We start from the raw sequence: 6,063 nt of genomic DNA, 5'->3' as shown, positions 1-6,063 counted from the left end.
ATGTAGTCAGACACTGCCTAATAATGTTTAGGTCAATGAGGGACTGCATATGTGGTCCTGTAAGATTTTATCACCTAGTGACACTATCGCCGTGTCAAACATACTCTGTGGTGTTTGCACAATAATGAAACTGGCGAACTGCATTTCTCAGAACTTACCCCATTGTTAAGCAATGCATGCCTATATTTTGCATTTTTTCATATTAAGTCCTCGAAATCTGGTGCATATTTTACACTGATGGCACATTTCAATTTGGACTAGCTACATACTGAATACTTGATAGACACATGTGGTTAATGGCTACCATATTGGAGAGCCCAATTCTAGTCTGGTAGCAAACATGGCTTTTTTTGAAATGACCTGACCATGATGTCTAGGCTAGATTAGAAAGCAAATTAAGCCAGGAGGGCCTGGTTTTTTTTTTTTTTTTCCTTCCTTTGTGCATCATATTTATTGAGTTTTCCTAATTCCTGGGCCTTGGAGTGAGCTGACCCTGTAGTTAAATTGGGCTTTCAGCCTTCCTAGGGCAGGCAGAGAGTGGTGCCTGGTGGGAGAGCTGCCCGGCAAGCAGGTTAGCAGGGCTCCTGACTTGGCCCTGACAGCAGCACCAGGGAGGCATAGGGTGCACACGTGGGGCCCTGGACCTGTGGCTCCCAGCACACGTGGGGGGTGCCCACCTGCAGCACCAGGCCACATTCCTCCAGCAAGGTCCACCCAGGAGCCTCCTGGCCCAGCTACTCCCAAGGAGCCCAGGGGGCAAGGACCCAGCACTCTGCTCCTGCCATGGAGTGCTCTGCAGCAAGAGGTGCTCCACCAGCTTTAGCTGCCCCAACAGGGCTCCGTCTCCAGCAAATCAGCCAGCAGCTCACGCTGGGTTTCACTCAGCACAGTCAGTGCTCCCAGCAAGTAGAAGACAGGGGTGGTGAGTTCTGGCACTGGCGTTCTGGAGGGGCATCCCAGGCACTCGAGGACAGTACCTGCTGGACTGTCCAGAGGCTCCGCCTGCCCGCCACAGCATAGGCCCTGCTCTAGCTGGAACACACTGGTGGGTGAGCCTAGGCTGGGCAGACCTGTCCATCCCCACACATCAGTACGTACTGAGGACTCTAAGCTTGCAGGGTCAGTGGGTCCTGCAGGACCCTCCCCAGGTCCCCTAGGAGCCGCTGCCTCAGTTTCTTCTCCATGTGCTGCAGCTCCTCAGAGCCAGCCTGCGCCTCTGCCTGTAGGCCCTGGAAGTCTTCAGTGACAGTCCATTCTTTAAGTGACCCGTCTGTGGGAGACCATGGGAAGGTCCTCTGCTTCTCATCAGGGAAGAAGAGTAAGTCCCAGTCAGAGCCAATGATGAGCTGGGCCACTTGAAATGCAAGGATGCTGCCTGCCGGGTTGGTGACCATATTCTTCCGGCTCAGATGGCCCTGGCCCTCACCCTGAAAGCACATGCCTCCAGGCCTGAGTCCTCCTGCTTGTGGGTTTGGGTGACCTTCACCTCTTCCTGGGTCTGTAGCACCTCCGTCACCACATACACATTGTCCCTGTGACTCCTCAGCTGCCGTAGAATCTTGTGTTTGGGCTGCTGCAGGTGCCTTGCAGGAAGCTCACTTGGGTGTGCCCACCACAGACTGGCTTCCCACCCCACTGCCCCACTAGGTGGGTGCAAAGAGGAGGGACAAGGTCCAACAGGGAGAAGTGGACACATGACACAAGTGACCCTGGGGCGCCCGCCATCTTCTATTCTCCTCTACTCTGAGCCTGCAGCTCAGTCTGGTCTCCAGGCCCCTGCCTGGACCCCATGGCCTTGATACAGTCCTCATAACCAAGGCCTAGGTGACCCTACAACCTCTTTCCTTGCAAGCCTGCCATTGGCCACAGTGCTCCCTTGCCTCCTAGACACCCTGTGTTCTGTGCGGGCACACAAACATGGCCTTGGAACTCTCCTGATGTCCATGACCCAGCGACCACCCCAGGAGTGTGGCTGCACAGGGTCAGAGGACCTTCAGCCCCTCCAGAGCTCAACCTTCCTGGTGCATGGTCTCCCAAGTGTTTGGGTCCACACGCAGTGTGCACAGGTTCATGGAGGCACTAGAGCTGCCGTTTGGCCATCCACAGTGTCATAGAAGTGGAAAGGGCCACAACACTCCAACTCTGAAGCAAGACCAGACCTGAGCATAGAGCCTGTCCCACCTGCTACTTCCCTGTCCCATCCCCAGGCAATGAGACCTTTGAAGAGACCATCCCTCTGCAAACAGGACCAGAGGTCCGGAGCTGATGGAGCCTGGCAGGTGGCAGGTATGGCCAGACCACTCGTGTCTTCTCCCTGGCCAGTGGGGATTCAGTCTCAGCACCAGATGGGGTACCTGGTTCTGGGGCATCAGGCTCTAGAATGTCCTTGATTGACAGGGTTGACACAGGTATAACGGGGTCTCCAGAACCAGGAGCTTGGGGGTTTCCTGCTCAGCAATCTGTAGGGCTGGAAGCTGGCAGAGCTCTGAAGGCTGTCCACTGGAATGAGCTCCCTGCTGTGATCCAGCTCCTGGACCACGCTCCAGACCAGCCCCTCAAAGGCTGATGGCAGACTCCTGAGAAGGTCATTAGTCATTTGGAGCTTGGAAGCCTCCAACTCCTGGGACCTCAGTCCCTCCAGACCACCTGCCCAGCTAGTCCTGAGACATTCTGGCTGGTAGAAAACTCCTGCCCCTGACCACTTCTCAGCCCAGAGCAAAACAGTGTCCACCTTGTCACCAGCCTGTCTGTCTCTCCAGGGCCATGAGTACGCCAGGCAGGACCATCACTCAAGACCCTCAGCAGGATTCAGGCTGTCCACACCATCGTTCTGTGGCCCCTGGAGCTGCCAGTGTCGGGGGTAGCCCGAGGCCACCTGCTGAGGGCCACAACACCCTATCAACCCAACAAGGCTTAGGGTCCCCAAATGGGCAGCACCTCCCTGGCTGAGGAGCTCAGAGGGATGAGGAAGGAAAAGAAGGCCCCACCTCCAGGGCACTTGGCAAAGGGGTCCACGGCAAGACCAGTCAGTATCCCCAGATCCCGGCTGTGTTCTCTTGGGCCTTCTCCCCAGCAGCTCCCTGAGCCACCTGTCTAGGGCTGAGACTTCAGGGGTTAGAGGGTAAAACAGGACTGAGCCTGACATAGGCAACCTGGCCAGCTGCGAGTCTGGGTCTCAGGACCTATTGAAGTTGAGTGCCTGGTTCTTGATGGTGGCGGGCAACTGGTTTGAGGTTCATGATGAAGCCAAAAGGTAATGTAAGTAGGGATGCTGGAAGTTGGGGTCCCGGTCCAAGAGGGGAATTTCCAGAGTTAGAGATCCCAGAAGTGGGGCAGTTTCTTATACTGGTGGCTTGTAAGAGGGATGGAGATAGGTCACTGGACTGAGGTGCCAGAGGAACTTTCAGGCAGTGTTATTTAAAAATTTTTTAAAAATCGTTCTAATTGGTTAGATATGAGAATAGAATGCATTTAAGCATTTTGATATATCATACATAAAAGGAGTATAATTTCTCATTTTTCTGATTGTACTTATTGTATTGTATTGTACATATTGTACACTGGTCATGCAGTCATATGTGTACACGAGGTAACAATGTGTTTCACTCTACTATCCTTCCTACCCCCACAACCCTTCCCTCCCTTCACTCCCTTCTACATAATCTAAAAAGACAGGGTCTCACTCTGTGGCTCAAGTTGACCTTGAACTCCTGAACTCAAGCCACCCTCCGCTTCATCCTTCTGAGTAACTGACACTTCAGGTGTGTGCCACCATGCCTAGTGGGGCCAGTGTTTTTATGTCTTTGAAACATCTATGACACTGGTAGGAACTTGGACAGATGGACAGACTATGAGACTGAGGCTAAAGCTGTTTGGGAAACTAAGGCCCCTTCTATCAGAGCGAAGGGTGCCGATCTGTGACTTATCTGTTAATTATTAGAAAAGTGAGTTACTCTTTATTTATTTATTTATTTTTTTATTGTAAACAAATGGGGTACAACTCGTTTCTCTGTTTGTACATGAAGTAAAGGCATACCATTTGTGTAATCATACATTTACATAGGGTAATGTTGTTTGATTCATTCTGTTATTTTTTCCTTCCCCCCCACCCCTCCCATCCCTCTTTTCCCTCTATATAGGAAGATTTCAAAAAAGTTTAGAAGTGACAAAGATGAACTTAACCAGCACTTTCCATTGCTTTATTGAGTCCTTAGTGAAGGTGTTAAAAAAGGCACACTTTCTGCATTGACCTTTTTGAAAAGCACTTGTGAATTTTACCGTAATAAGTCCCCTTTGGTTCTCACTCTCCAATTAGTCCCTCCTTCCTCCATTCTTGCCTCCCTCCCACCCCCCATTAAGTATCTTCATCCGCTTATCAGAGAGATCATTTGTCCTTTGTTTTTTTGGGATTGGCTTATCTCATTTAGCATGATAATCTCCAATTTCATCCATTTGCCTGCAAATGCCATAATTTTATTCTTATTTATGGTTGAGTAATATTCTATTGTGTATAAACACCACAGTTTCTTTATCCATTTATCAACTGAAGGGCATTTTGGTTGGTTCCACAATCTGGCTATTGTGAATTGAGCGGCTATGAACATTGATGTGGCTGTATCTCTGTAGTATGCTGATTTTAAGTCCTTTGGGTATAGGCCAAGGAGTGGGATAGCTAGGTCAAATGGTGGGTCCATTCCAAGTTTTCTGAGGAATCTCCACACTGCTTTCCAGAGTGGCTGCACTAATTTGCAACCCCACCAGCAATGTATGAGTGTACCTTTTTCCCCACATCCTCGCCAACACCTATTGTTGCTTGTATTCTTGATAATCGCCATTCTAATTGGGGTGAGATGGAATCTTAGAGTAGTTTTGATTTACATTTCTCTTATTACTAGAGATGTTGAACATTTTTTCATATATCTGTTGATTGCTTGTAGATCTTCTGTGAAGTGTCTGTTCATTTCCTTAGCCTATTTGCTGACAGGGAGTTATCAGTTACTCTTAATTCTAACTTTTTCAAAAGGAAGATTTCAAAAAAGTTTAGAAGTGACAAAGATGAACTTAACCAGCACTTTCCATTGCTTTATTGAGTCCTTAGTGAAGGTGTTAAAAAAGGCACACTTTCTGCATTGACCTTTTTGAAAAGCACTTGTGAATTTTACCATAATAAGTCCCCTTTGGTTCTCACTCTCCAATTAGTTGTGTGATCACCTAACAATATTTTGATCTGACTGTATTTCTTGTTTTAATGATTGGCATTTCATACCTTGGACTCTTTGTGAAAAGCGAGATAAATTGCCTTTGTTTCTTCCTCTTGATCAGCCACACATGGAACTCCACAAAGAAAATGATCAGATTTTTATTCTCAGATGCCTGTTTCCTGACTTTTAAGCACAATATATATTTATCTCATTTCTCAAATGAGTAAACCAAGGCCTTAAGTGATTACTAGACATGCCCCACTGACTGACTTAAAAAATAATTAGCTAGGCATGGTGGCAGACACCTGTAGCCCCAATTGCTCAGGAGGCTAAGACAGAAGGATCAGTTGAGTCCAGAAGTTCAAGGCCAGCCTGGGCAACATAGGGAGAACCGATTTAAAAAAAAAACCAAAAGCAACAAACAAACAAACAAAAAAAAACTCAGAGAATTTACTTAATAAAATTATATGGAACTGATAAGAATTGTGGATTCTCAGATTCACTTTTGATGAGATTGAATCTTTAAAATGAATGAATTTCCTAAGGAAGGGACTTTTTTTTGAATTCATCACTGTATCCCATTTTCTGACACATTGTGTGTTCTCAGTGAAGATTTTTGTTTTGTTTTATTTTGTTTCCAATGGATATTTTTGAATGAATGGATGAGTTGTATCCTCTCATTTAGTTTTATTTAGATGGTTAAATTGCTTTTCTAGTTTTAAAATGTTTGTAAGCTTACTGTTTTAAAAATAGTTTCCTATATGCAGGCTTTTTCCCACAGAAAGTTGTTTTTGGAGGTAATTCAGAACAAATAAAAAAGGTCCACACACACACACACATACCATGCACACCCTCTAGGAAA

At 47.4% G+C, this 6,063-nt stretch overlaps 1 pseudogene; it reads right to left on the bottom strand.

Moving 5' to 3' along the window:
- Window positions 1-572: 572 nt before the first annotated feature.
- On the bottom strand, window positions 573-2,596 carry LOC124993547 (gasdermin-D-like; annotated as a pseudogene).
- Window positions 2,597-6,063: the final 3,467 nt, after the last annotated feature.

Source organism: Sciurus carolinensis, chromosome 9, assembly GCF_902686445.1.
Source record: "Sciurus carolinensis chromosome 9, mSciCar1.2, whole genome shotgun sequence".
Classification (NCBI taxonomy): domain Eukaryota; kingdom Metazoa; phylum Chordata; class Mammalia; order Rodentia; family Sciuridae; genus Sciurus; species Sciurus carolinensis.
Note: the sequence above shows the minus strand (reverse complement) of the source record. Positions and strands in the feature narration are given on the sequence as shown.